The sequence below is a fragment of the Haliotis asinina genome, chromosome 12 (genome assembly GCF_037392515.1).
Source record: "Haliotis asinina isolate JCU_RB_2024 chromosome 12, JCU_Hal_asi_v2, whole genome shotgun sequence".
NCBI classification, from domain to species: Eukaryota; Metazoa; Mollusca; class Gastropoda; order Lepetellida; family Haliotidae; genus Haliotis; species Haliotis asinina.
In genome coordinates, this window is record NC_090291.1 from 9,832,951 (window position 1) to 9,848,065 (window position 15,115).

The 15,115-nt window shown below is 39.9% G+C and overlaps 1 pseudogene; it reads left to right on the forward strand.

Annotated features, from left to right (window-relative positions):
• The first annotated feature begins 4,626 nt into the window (after positions 1-4,626).
• LOC137258737 (uncharacterized) lies at positions 4,627-13,705 on the forward strand (annotated as a pseudogene).
• The last annotated feature ends 1,410 nt before the right edge of the window (positions 13,706-15,115 follow it).

Below are 15,115 nucleotides of genomic sequence, written 5' to 3' on the forward strand. Positions count from 1 at the left end.
CAAATCGGTGTAATGATAACATGCTAACTGCATTTAAGATCATTTACCCCAGGGGAAAAACGTATGTCTTGGACCTTGTAATTTGAAGATAATGACGTTCTGAAAGTGTGACAAATTTCTCGGTCAACATGACAGTTGTTGCCCGAAGCTGTCTCTGACAAGGGAACTTGATTCTTAATGCACAAAGATAGGAAGTACAAGTCATTTCGGTGTTAAATTAACTAATTTGGGTGAAGCCAAATATTTGAATTGTAGTTCTCTCTCCTGTCCTAAAATGTTACCAAGTTAGGTCCTTTTATTTTTCTAGATCTCTAATTCAGCTATAACTAAAATGTGTAACTCGTACATTTAGTTTAACATTTCGGGATTTCATTGGCGACTGGAGAGGTGATTGACTTCACGTTGCTGTAAATAAGCATAACAAAATCCGATTTATTTCAGCAATTTACACATGATCTGGTATCAGTTTGACTCGAGCTTGAGTATGAAGAGAAGTCCCTTTTGGCATGTACCATCCACGGACCAAAGTGCTATTATGGTAACCCTAAGTTGTAGTTATGTATTGTTGTAATGAAGGACAGGCTGCAAGACGTGAAACAATACAGTCACTTTACCTTTGCTCGGGACATGTCGCAAACGTGCAGTCTGGAACTCCAGAAGTACTATAACTCATGAGCGTAAAGAACCACAGCCTGCACGTAACATCAGCCTCTGTAGCTTTGTATTTGCTGTCGAGGTTATTAAGAAAGTTATCAGAACATTAAGGAAACGCCAGCTACTTGACGAAACACTTGGAAATGTCAAATGTAACATGCAGTTGTAACAGTAATAAAACTCTTAAAAAGCACTTACCGGTCGTAATTCTCGGCTTAATTTTGACAGACGTTTAATCATGTCTCGACAGACTATTGATACAAGTAGGTTTTATTTTCATTATCAAGTGAATCTGTGACAGGAACATATGTCCCCACCAGTTAATCATGTCTGAATAACATAGCATCTGTTTAAGAGAATCGACTGAGGAAAAGTACTGTTAGTGACGAAGGATCAGATGGTGCCCGACTGTTAGGGGAGAGACACATGTATATTGTAAACCAGTTCTTTAAAACGTACATGTATTTAGTATTGCAAATCATGAAGTTGTTTGGATTAGTTTTTTAATCGGTTTAAGAACATGACTGATTATTGCCATCAATCTTAAAATAGTCTTGGCGTCAAAACATTAAAACCTATAAAAAAGAGGATGACCTGTATGTCAGCTTTCCAATAATTTCCCAGACTCCTCCCCAGCAACCTTTGTTGTCTACCTCTGACTTCACATGTTTTTACGTTCAGTCAGTACGCTTTTAAAACATTTCAGGGTAGACACATAGAAAACTGATTGACCTTTCTTGCATGTGTTTGTGACGGGTGCCAGTGACCCAACAGGATAAGGTCACCTTATTGCGAACACATGGAGTCGTCAGTTTACTAGTTGACAAGACACTTGGAATCGTACAGTTACTGCAGAAATAGTTTTAAATGTGGAAAGTGTATATCAATGAAGACACGTTTTGCAGGAGGCCAACATTATTAATCAAACTGGTTGTGCGGCTCGAGCCTTCATCACAGTACATTACAGTATCGGTTTTGCAGGTGAAAACTATAGATGTTCAGGCATGACTTCACATGGCAGAGCAATTATGCTTGAACCACGTGGCTACCCCACCGCCCTTTGTGCTTTGCTGAACGTGCTGATGTCTGGTATTAATTGACGGTTTTCTTAACATGTTACAAAATATTTGTCAAACTCTTCTTGAAACAAATCATCCATAAATAATCCGATTGGTCTCGCTACAGAACGATGCATAAATGACCTGGACGCTTTGCAGCGTGTAGGCTAATGCGGTCGCACAGTGTTGTGATATCGGTAGGATGACTGTGTACAGGCTGTTTCGTGCAATCGGAAAATTTGTACACAAGTTTTAGGCTTAGGACACAACTTAACAAGCGGATTGTGTGCGCTTGGAGGGAGTTATTGACAAAATAATCACACGTGGAATTAGACGCAAGCTTTAATGATATTTATTCATTTCACGTGGATGCACTTTATCGGGTATTATGCCGCACGAACACACAAGCCCAGTGTATGTTGTGAAAAGACAGGTTTTTTCCACTCTGTGTTGGTAAAACTGACAGAGATATATATGAAGAATGACAGATGACGACGTAAAGCTGTGGTTGTCTAACAAAACCTCGCCTGATGTCAGAGTACAGAAAAACAACCCACCGCAACATGTCCGATTTTGATCATTATGTGTATTTCGTGTTTGCTTTAAACCGTTTTTTCCCAGAAACTAAAACATTATTCTCTACGTTTTAAACTTTTACACGTACATGACCAGAATCCCGACCAGTGTCCCTTACACGTGTTTGTACCAGAACAGGACTCGCTTAGATCTAGCCCTTTAAGATGCCATGTTTACTCAGACAAACATGATGAACAGTTCGTATTTTGTATCTTCATGCAAAGAACCAAGATTCAGTGGACATGCGCTCTATCCACATGACCACGGAGGCAGTACAAACGTTTAGCATCATAAAGGTCAGAATAACCTTCCTATTGCATATTATCATTTTGCTAAAAGGAAAACGGTTCGAGCTATAAAAACATCATCAATGACCTACTCTCTCATTGTCCACGGTTATCAAACAGAATGCCAAGCAGCTAATGATATACAGGTGTTTTTTCTCCACCTGCCGATAAGCCTATATTGCTGGATCCAAAAGAAACGTAATGTTCCTCCGAGCACAGTGTTAACCTGTTATCAAAGAATCTGTTCAGCCCGCTGATCATCAATTATACACTCTGGTTTCCAATAAAATGGTTATCGACCCACTTTGTCTGAAGACGTCTCCTTAGATGGTTTCGTCTACGACCTTTCGCAACCGTTTATTTCACATTTTCAGCACATTTGGCCAGCACCTAAATGCCTCTGAATAAGGAAACACCCGTGCGTCTAATGAACGCTAGTTTTATTTTTCCTCAGATTTAACCCATTTATGTTTTATGAAATAGTCAATAGGTCAATAATTCCACTCCTGTTCTGTTCTAATCATTGTCGGTTGGTTGATACAACATCTCGTCATCAGTTGTGTCTGGTTTCACAGACAACAATCAACAAAGTGATGCGTGTTCTTTAGAAAGAACCGATATTATATTAATACTATTAAATCGCGAGTTCGGGGAATTGGCTCGCTTGGCTAGAGGTATCACTATACCAACCCACACACAACACAACACCTGAGTAAAACAAACAGGGCGTTTAATACCCGCAGCCACAGGATCTTTTGTTACATAATCATTCGATAATAGTATGGGTACGATTATTATAGTGATGAATCAGCTTTCATAGAACATAAACATCATACGTAGATTCGTTTTACACACTATATTAATAACAACACACATTCAAAAGTATACAACGTAATGTCATCGTTAAATAACACATCAAGCCATAGGGCGTTTTAACAATCTACACAGTACATAGTTTCAAAACAGCATAGTATTCACGACGTAATACAATAGATAACATTTACTAGACAGCCACCCCCGATTTGTGACTGTCATCCGTATTATATATCTATTCCAGGTACCGCAACTTTTTCCAATTTTCCCGTGTTATTAACACAATGAAGCGATTGAATGTAAAACTTTACTGCTTCAGCTTCTCATAGAAAATCAATGCCTCAAACACTGTGTGTAACATTACATAAAGGAACTATATGTGTAAGTATAAGATAAATACAGCAATCACTGAGGCAGGTCTCAGTGAATCATGAAGGTGTACATTTTGATAAGGTTATCCTAATGTCAAGTCATGTTAAGGTGAACGAGAAAGGCGCATGTTAACGGTGTCCAATGATGCGGTTGAAATACACCAGACCTTGCTTCATTACAAAATTCATTTACTTGATTTTGTGCTGATATAACATCCCGGGACGCCAAACAACTTGTGTTGGTAACGGTGTTTTCCTCTAATGGTACTTTCCAAATACTTAAACTGAGTAATTATTAATTAGTTCTCACTCTGACGCTGCTGTACATGCACAGTGAAGAACAATTAGTGCAGAAAAAAACAAGAAAACGAAAGAAAGGCTTGACAATTAGATTTTTAATTACAGCGAGTCTCAAGAGATGAGCAGACTGACATTAATTGTCAGGAAACAGTTTGAGAGTTAATTGGCATTTACGAGTTGAAGAAGTACGTCTCAACCTTATTAGGATTGGCTGCACTAACTGTCCATACATTCTGAATGACTCTAAGATTAAGTCACCTGTCCTCAACGTTTTGAACTACATGTTTGACCATGTTCTGCCCATCCTGAATCAGCTGTTCGTGATCAATCCCTGCTCCACCATCCTCACTGTGTCATCGACCAATTCTATACTAATTATCCCCCCTGCCTACCCATTTAATCCACCCTCCATTAATTCCTCATCGATTTTCGTACCATCTCCCGCCCATCCGTCCAGGATAATGCCATGTTTCTACCCTCCTCTATCCTCCTAATACTTCTACCAGTTTGCCTATGTACGTGTCTCCTCATCCACACTGCAGCCATCCTCTGCCATCTCATATTACCATGGTCCCATCCACCACCAACTCATCTACCAATGTACGCATCCTCCTGCGTTACTTTCAGGTTCAATCCGCCCCTTTAAGGTACAATAAAACGCTTTACCCACGAGGAACAGGGTTAGAATTAGTCTTAAGTAATTAACCCTTGCTTAGCTTGTCGTAACGAGATCGGGTGGACCGGCTGGCTGACTTGGTTGGCACATGTTATTTCACCCCTTTGCACCCCGATGCACTTGCTGTTCATCACTAGACAGATCCAGACCATTATTTACAAACCTTGCATGTAGCTGAAATATCGCTCACTGCGACATTAAACAACCATCAATCAATATAATCACCCCTACGTCATCTACCCGAAATGTACCGTAATGCAATGGGTAGTAATCTCTCTTTCCTTCTTCTGAATGTATGTAGCCATCAGCTCACATTCAGTTCATTCGCATAGTTCAGTCGGATGTCAGGTACTTGCAATGCAATCAATAATCTAACTGCAAATATGAAAGCAGCTTCGAGTGAAAACAAATATGAATCAAATCTGTCACAACCAAATGCGACGTGCTCTTGATAAACACAATTTTTCATACTGTATAATGTATTAAGCCTTACCCACAATGGTGCTTAAAAATGCAAAAATGAAACATGATACCTGGAAAAACAGCATATCAGCAAAAATACATGTCTCGCTCTGTAACAAAATAGAAACAGTGGACGCCACAAAGCTTAATCAAAGGCACATGCTGTGAAGAGCAGCATCAGGTTTGTTTGTAAATTTTATTATCTCAGCGGGATACCGTCACATTACACGTAAACACATCCAAAGAAGTACTTACTTCCAGATGAAATCGATATCTTATTCGATAATCTAAACCCAATGTCATTCTTACTTATCAGTCGGTGTAAAAACAACCTGAATCTGAGAAAGAACAGGTGAGGTTCTCTGAGGCAAATGACTTTGTACGAAATTTGGTCATCCTGATAGGAAGACAAGGCAAAATTTCTTTCATGTTTCTCGTCCTTAAAAAGCGTAATATGTTTTAAGCATCTACGTTTTACCGCACATGATTTGAGTACAGCTGCGAATCCTTATATTGGGTAAAAACAGATTACTTTTTATGTGAGCTGCAGGTGCTGTTGGCGAGTAAGACATGTTTACCCATTTAGCGAACAACAGGTGTCAGTGCCGATTGTCAGTGATGTTTCCACCTTTCACGAGCACTGGAATCTGTTTCAACAGGTAATCGAGACTGAGAATTCTCTTTCGCTACACCGATGGACATGTGCTTTCCTCATTGCTTGTTTCCGGAAATCTAATCTAACGACGGTACTTGAGATAAACGCATGTACATTTACATGATGTACAAGACAGCAGCTTATGAATATCAACAATACATCATTTTTCAATGCATAAATACCTGATTCAGAAATTCAGAAAGGCCTTTAAGATCGCCTATGCAGGTAGTTGACAAGAGTTTCTAAAAGATGGACATACTGATGTCGCACTTGGAGAAAAGTTTCAAGCAGGCAGTGAAACTCGTCCCCAACAGCGTTTGAAACTCAAAACGGACATTTTCGGTACAAGTCTTTAATGTGGCGTAAAATAATATTCACTCCGTCGCGATAAATAAGAGTTTATTTGATATCCCAGATATGCAGTGCATAGCCAGTTTTCATCCTAGCTCCGTAATTAATACCTTCTGTGAAACTGAGACATAGTCCCCGTATTGTTACGAGAGGCAGTTGCTGTCATGTTGACACAGATAGTAAAACTAAATGATGATTAGCCAAAGAGCAAAATGCACCTGCTTATTTGAAATTTGATTCTTCACATCTGTAATATTGTCATTCTGTTTAGATTATGTACACCGTTACGTCTTGATAAATGACAGCGAAGAGAGAGATAAAACATGCCAATATTGTTTTCATTATTGTACTGACAACATGTAACCTCATTTCCATGTGACAGAATAACAGTTCTCAGTTCTCTCTGAGTTCTCGTTGTTTATGCGTTTTTCATTATAAGAATATATAACAATAACGTCTATTATAAAGGTCTGTTTCCAAGCACTTCTTTCTACTTCAGTACCCCATATAATCCAAAAGGTCGTGCGTATAAATATCGTTTAATTACTTGCAAACTTTAAGTGTGAACAAGTGATATTCTAGTTTCGCTATGCCTTTGCTAACAGGTATATACGTCCTTTAAGCTTTTGCTATCGTTATATACTCACCACAATCACGATATGACCGAAATACAGTCAATGTGACGGTAAATTTAATTCACTTTTTGCTCTTGATATAAGGTGGCATTTATGTGCGTTCTGTACATATGATATGTAACAGAGAGAGACTGCTGTATACTGTCTGGATGCATGTTTTCACAGCACAAAGGTATCCCTAGACTCTATTAGCATTATGCAGAATTTGATCCAACATTGACCTATCTCGAGCTAGCTGTGACTGGTAACATTATAAGTTACCATATGTTTGCGAGTTTGATATGGAGATTTGGAGATTACGGAGAACAAGAAGTTCGAGTTTGACATTGAATTCGGACACATGATAAATCTCCATATACTCGAGAACGCATGGTAACGAATTTACTTCGACGAGCACACTCAGAAAATGCTTTAAATCTGGACTGAAAGAATGACACAGTCAAAATGGCGGAGGACTGACTGTGTCTGTATACGTTGTGAACGTACAATGTTTTGGTTCATGCCATTGCATCCAGCACAACAAGTGCCGTGCAGCGGTTATAGACATAATAAAGCATTTATGCAAATAAGTGAGTTTAGTTTTACTCCGCACTCAGCAATATTCCAGCTATATGGTGGCGGTCTGTAAATGTGGGGACTGTTTATAGTATACTGCTACAGAGGTGGCATTTGTAGCCTAGAAGTTTCAGCATTTCTGTCGCTGACCCGTCTCAGGTGGAAGTCAACGCACCGGTCATGATCGCCGCTTGGAAGTGTCATGGCGGACTCCAATACCGGGCATTCTTGGTCGCTAGCATCAAGATGGGGCGAGTAGAAGATATGAGAAGAGAAGACGAAGTTGAGCTAGTTTATTCTGGATGACTTGTCCCAAACGTTCTATTTCAGTTATGCCAACTCGCTGATAAAAAGAGAGAGACAGTATGTATAGTATGACCAGAAATTATTGAGAATTTTAGGAATATGTTTAATTGGATTTCTAGTATAAACAACCTTGACCAGCTACCAAATGGTTTCATTCAAGAGAGACAACTCTGTTAATCATTACTTTGTGAAGAGTTACTTCCCGTTGTTTACTTGCCAGCAGACGACATTTTCAGTGATCCTCAGTATGGATGACTGAAAGAAGACGAAGTTGATTTTAGAGTATAATAACAAGGACATCAGATCATCTAAAGCAATTTCAAGTTGAACAGGCATCCCTTTGTCCACTGTTTTTTTGTGTTTTGAAGAACATTCCATGTGGATACGGCATTGAGCACTAGCGAGCCGCAGGTAACAAGAGGCGGTAACAAGAGGCGGTAACAAGAGGCGGCTTGGTATTCTTGTTTCTAAAAAGAAGCGAAGGAGTTTAGAAAACTTAAGGCTGCATTTGATTGATGAAGGAACTGTGGCGGTATGTAAGGAGACAATTAGAACTTTGCTACATGCACGGGTTGGCAGAACAACGACCAAAGCATCTTTCAAAACATTCATTATCAGATTGGCCAGGCTATAACCCTGACCTAAATCCAGTAGAAAATGTTTGAGGACTTATGAAGGAAAGTGTCAATAAGACAAATCTGACAAATATTGCTGAAATGAAAGAAGAGGCGGTCCGATATTGGGACAACATGGTCCACGACTTCCTAACTTCTTTGATCAGTATATGTAGTACACACTGCCGCATTAAAGCCTGCATTGCTGTCCATGATGACTTGGCAAAATTCTAACTGTTCACCTGTCTTTGTATCTGGAGTTACGTTCTGCTAATATTCACATTTAATTCGTGCGCAATGAGTGGGGAAAAAATTAAAAATACAATCTTTAAATTCTCAACAAATTCTGGTCATACTATATACACTGTTGTGGTAGGTGACGCCGTAATATGAGCTGTACCGAAGTGACACCTCGACAATACTGAGGCCCCAGTGGCACTAATAGAGCAGTTTGTGATGGGATGGGCTCCTGGAGAGTATTGACTCCAACAGGAACGTCACAATACCAACTTGCGTCGTTGTCCAGTGTTACAAACAATGCAATCAAGGGAGATTGCTATTGACGATATGCTGTTACTAGGGACACGCGTGGTCCACTTTAAGATTGAAAAAAAACCCAGAACTACGGCACGTGACCGGTTTTGACTAATGGATAGCCGACATTGCTGTGCTGTGTCGAGATAAAGACCCATCTCCAGTTGGCTTTGGCTCCTAACATACACACGTCTCTAGCTTTGGCTGGTAACGTAGACCCATCTTAAGATAGCTTTGTCTGATAACACTTACGGTAACTCACTTGCTATTGCCTTTGGTTCGTAACATAGATCCATCCCAAGATAACTTTGACTGGTAACATAGACCCATCTGATGGTAACTTTGGCTGGTAACATAGACCAATCTCCAGCTAGTTTTCACTCGTCTCATAGACCTATCTTTAGCTGGCTTTTGATCCACTATTTTCCTCTTGATCACAGGCGTCATGCGGTACGCTTCTTGGACACGGTGGCATATTGCAGTGGAAACATGCGAATAAGACCTGTAAATGTCAACTGCAGTGTTTGTCACTCAGTCTCAGGGCGCCTGTCATATGAAGTCGACTGCACCAGGCACAGTGATATTGTCACCATATCGGATGTAAAGATGACTGATAAAAGGCATTGGCTTCGTGAAAACTGTGACTCGTGTACAAGACAACAAAGCAATATTGAAGGGCTTAATGTCACATCCGAGGGTATTACTTTCTTTCTCACGTTTTTGTTAATCACACATACTTCAGATTAGGGCACAGACAAAGTTTTGTGATTCAGTTGTAAATTAGGTTCAATTAGTACTCTAACTTGAATAAAGATGTAAAGTTGCACATCCTTAATTTGTTTATTTATCAACTTGAAAAAGTCTTTCAGCCAATAAAACGACACGCGTTGAAGGTCCAAACGAATTCGAATTGTTGAGTTCCAAATGATAAGAGGCGTCTACTGAATGTTCCTTAATGTAATTTTAAAACTAGTCCGTTAGCAACAAGCAATACTAAAACATTACTTTTAAATATCCTTTACAGTACAGCATTCATACTTGGTCTCTTGCAATTGTAATGTATGTTTGGGTGATTCTTTGAAGAATACACGGATATTTTATTTCAAAGCGCGGACGAAATCCCAATTGTTTCCCCATACCCGCTGCCCTTGAACACTATTTTACATTAGTGACTTCAGTTTTTCTTTTCCTCGTAGTTTCATGTACATGATATACGCATCTTCTAGGCATATTCACATACATGCCAAGTCATTATGTAGTAAAATAAGTGACAGTTTACTAATGGTAACGTTCACTGGTCAACAATCTGGACAAGCACATGTTCGCATAAAGTTAGGAGCATTTGTCCTTTGTATTTGTATATTGCTCACGCATTTTTCTTTTCAAAAACGATCAACGATTCAAAACAAATTGTTCAAACTTGGAACAGTCATTGCCACTATCTTTGTCATTGTCACCATCTTTGCTCCCACGAAACAATGCAATATCTAGGTGACGGCAATCTTCTCAATATCGTATCTTCTATGGGCCCCGCCCCGTGAACAATACAGTTTGGTGTCTTCGCCCACTGGAATCAGTCAGGTTATGAGCTGTGATCTAGGAATGTTTATCCTCCCTTACTGCAGTGCTTCCGTCGGCTGTTCGAGGTTCTGTAACTGATAGCAGACGTTGATCAAGAACATGCCATAAACATGTTCGATGGGATTTAGTTCTAGACACCTTGAGACAAGTTACAGTACTTGTATGTCGAGGTTCTTCAAACAGCTTGTTGTTCATTTTTGTCGTGTACGGTCGGGCTTTGCCGCTTTGAAAAATAATGTTTGCTCGTACCAATGGCAGAACGTGTGGATGAATTTCATTTGGGTAAAGCTGTGCAACTGACGTGTACCAAGTCTACTCTGCCATACCAGGTATGGGAGATACCAGCCCACATCATTATACTATCGTCTTACAATGGTGATACCTGGACAAACCTGGTCTGCCGCTGGCGTTGTTTCGTTCAGGCATGGCGTGTTTTTCACCCTTCATTTGCTGTAATATTGTGATGGCAGATGAATAGAATCCTATTTTTTAGCCCAACAATTCATCTTGTACGCACATTCCTCGTTGGTTTCTTTGGCCGCTACGCTCCCATGAAGTTGCTCTGCGTTTCTCTATTTTCCTTTTAAAGATCGCTGGCCTTGTGTACCGGGAATCCCAAAGTAAAACCAAGGAATCATTGCAATTATTTCCATATATAAATACGTAATTCTACCCAATCAGAATAGTTAAGACTGGGACCCACGCGGTTAACTGAGGTTAAGCCTGTTTTTCCAAACACGATTGTTTGTCCATCATAACAGATCATGTGACCGTTCAACACTGACGTAGAGATGTTCTATTTTCATTTCCGCCCAACTTACTTGATTCTGTAACAAGAGATGTCTTTACCGTCTCAGCATCCTGTCACATAAGTGGTGGGAACAACAATGATGACTTCAGGAATACCAGAATGCACTGATCAGGAAAATTGCAGAAACATCATTCCTAAAGAACGAAAGCTCTCAATCTCTCTCTATTATTATATATCAGGAACTGGATTTTCGAATTTGTTGAAATTACTGACGTTTATCAGGTCACGAGGTAAGAAGCATATGTTACACTGGCAAGCAATATAGCGTTATGTATTTTATGAATAATTTCATGTTTCATACACTGTTTTCACGTAAAAGGGCAAAGACGTTCTCGAAGCGTTCCATATGAGTGTTAAAACATGCTATTTCAGTGGATATCATATTTCAACCACGGATACTGTTTCGTCAATTTATAGATAAGTATCGGCTACATGTATGACCATTTTACTGTGAATCGTGGAGTAACATACGCTGCTGAACCCCACGCTCATTCAAGAAAGAACAGTGGCTTGTTTTACCCATTCCACGAGCCCTTCCAGTGGAACGGAATCTTTCCAGGTCATGAACATTGGGTATAACATTTTGCAGACAGCTTTAAAGTTTTATAAACCGATAACATGAGTTACAACTCTGTAATCCAAATTGACTGTTCACGCGTCAGCCACTGCTAACAAGACCGCCATCGGATTACTAGTAATTAATGGACTTTTTAATAGATGAGTTTAGTTTTACTCCGTACTCAGCAATAATCAAGCTATATGGCGGTTTATTTAATAAACTTCAGTTAAAGCATTTAATGATCCTCACCGTAATGCACAAATGGATGAACGAGTCGATAGAAATAATGAGTGTCTGTTTATATGCAGTTTCCAGTAATGTGAAATTTCAGCAACAATCTGATGTGACATGATCGTAATGATACCACTCATCACACAGACAACCAAATGTGAGTTTGACACTTCAACCGGCCACCAGTGGCTTAGGAATTCGTTGTTTGCGTGCCGATTCGGTATACCTCATCCTTCGCAACTGGTTATTTGCAATTCCCTTTATTTAATGGCTGAACGTCTTAGGGACTACACTCTGCATCAATGTATATATTTAACCAAGAGAGAAGATGAAAATGCTATGTGCATGTTGGTGGTTTACCTCGAAGAATGCATTAGGGTGGCTGAATTATAGCATAGTGCTGTATAGTTATGTGTATCGGGTCGTATACATCACTGCTCTTTTGACTGGCATTTAAAAAACACAGAACAATGAATAGAGAATGAAACTTGTCCTCTGATATGGAATTTTCTACCCCTGGATTTCCATCGACGCTTTGTGGCCTCAATGCACAAACTGCTCACACTAGCATCTGTTCTTGTGAACTGGATTTGGAACTGCCTCTTGAGTTTGTAGATGTCATGTGCATTTTTTTATCGTGAAACATTTGCATTTGTGTTCAATAATATTTTATTCGTGTGAGTTAAAGTTCAACACCGACTCTGTTTGATGTTTTATGTGTCATAATAACGTTTGCCTAAAATTATAGCTTTAGAGTGATTGGGCGTGGAAGGATGGTTGAGTGAAGTAAACATATGGGATGAGATTAGGTAGACTGGGTACAGAAGGTCGTCGGAAGTAGCTTCTACTGGTCGAGAGTGTGTGATGATATACGCATATATTGGCAAGTAGGCATAGTAAGGGATTAAAGTCACCTTGTAGTGTAAAGATAGGTGTGAGTGTGTGTGTGTGTGTGTGTGTGTGTGTGTGTGTGTGTGTGTGTGTGTGTGTGTGTGTGTGTGTGTGTGTGTGTGTGTGTGTGTCCAGATCACCTGGTTATGGAAGGGTTTCCATGTGTAGAAGTATGTCATCTGAGTTTAAATACTGTGATGGGTCGATTTGATATAGAACAATAGTCAGTCACACTTCCAGACAGAATGAGAGCAATATCTGTGACGAGTGACATCTAATTTAGCCAGGCATTGTGTCCTCTTAGAAACAGTAGACACCAAGTCGAGTCCACAATATAAGGAACTGATGGAAAGCAAGTTCAATAAATATTATTTCTATTGTGAAGGGAAATAGGAATTAGGAATAGGAATTAATTTTGCTCTTCAGCACCTCCAACGATTCTGAGTAACTCACAGGGCCAGCTACAACCTGTGTGACCGTAAAGAGCTCACTCGATCCATGCTGGACACTCTACTCTCATCCTCACTGACAGTCTAGTTTCATACAATACCTTCATGAATGGAGCTGCCATCAAGATCGGTGCTGATGACTTGGTCCGGTCTGCCATGACACCTTGTGAGATGATGGCGTTGACCTTTGGGCGGAATGTGACCAAATCTGGTTATAAGGTCAGTTTCATTATTTCACATTTGCCCCAGCGTCGGTCAGGACTGATCACGATGTCCATCTGTAATTCTGACGGATCTGTACAATATGTAGGACTACGACCATCAGGCGACTTATAGTCGTGACCCTGTTGGTACAGATCCATAATTCTCAGTTTAAGGTTTAGTAAACCGAATTCACTTTTAGATAATGACGAATTTATACCGCACATATATTGTCGGTTACGAGAGTAAAAAATACCACCACGTCGGTAATCATAAGTTAATATAGAGGCACACATACACTTACACCTGTCAGACATATAATCAACTATTTCTTGGCGTAAGACGAAATGAGGTAAAGTAAATCTGTTTACTGATTCCATTCTTGAGTCTGCAACTGTCATTACGTTTGTTGTTCTTGCATGTACGTGTATGTATAGGTATATGTATATGTATATATGTGTGTGAGTGTGTGTGTGTGTGTGTGAGTGAGTGTGTGTGTGTGTGCGAGTGTGCGAGTGTGTGTGTGTGTGTGGTGCGAGGGACTCTAGAAGACGACACTAATGCATGCTAATGCTTGATCAGTTGGTTCAACTACCGGAACGGTTGGTTAAGGATGACGCTATGTACAAAGACACGAAAAGGCCTTAAATACCTCTGGTAAGTGTCTAGGCAGAAAAGGGAATAAGGATTAAACAGTTTGCTGCGACGCATGGTTTTCCGATCGATGTATCAAGGGTCCTTAAAAGGGATACCTTGTGACTTATATTTAAGAACTCCATCCCCATCCCCAGGCAACGGGTCTCACTTGAAGGAACTGTCTGTTGTCAAAGCCCCAGGAACTCGCTGTGAAGCATTGCCTCCCTTAGCTGTGCAAGGAGCAGCGGGTAGTGCTAAATATCCATACAGATGACACATTTCCAAACGAATAGAACACAACAAATTGTCACACTTTCCCTTCATTTATCTTAATCATCTTGGTTTCATCATTTGCATTTTATCAATCTTGTAAATCCAACATCCCCTACCTTTTTTTAAAGGTATATCTTACAACGTTTTCATGGTGTGAACACAACACATTCATGAACTTTCATGCAAAAGATTAACATTGTTTTATCTTTGTTGTGTGTGCAACGATCAGTGTTGTGTGTGCAAGGTTTCCAGGGCCCATGATGCAAAATTTGGGCACGGGTAGAAGACAATGAATGATGACCACTTCACTCTCTCAGCCGTGTTGACCATGCCTGAAGTCCTGTGCAAGGTGATGACCACACGTCCAGGGTCCCTGGAACTGTAGACCAATATCAATTCAACAGCTACTTGACCATCAAGCATCGATGGCCAGTGTGATTGCATCCAGATTTCCAGATTTTCTCACTGAAACGAAAACTTTATATTTGTGTCAAAGGTCATCACCTAAGGTGAGAGGAATGTCACTACACGCTGAAATAGGTGAAAAGACACATTTTGAAAGGCGTTTGCAATTATATACGTTTTTCAATACTGTAATAATACTGATAGAAATATTCACTCTTGATATACTGTAAA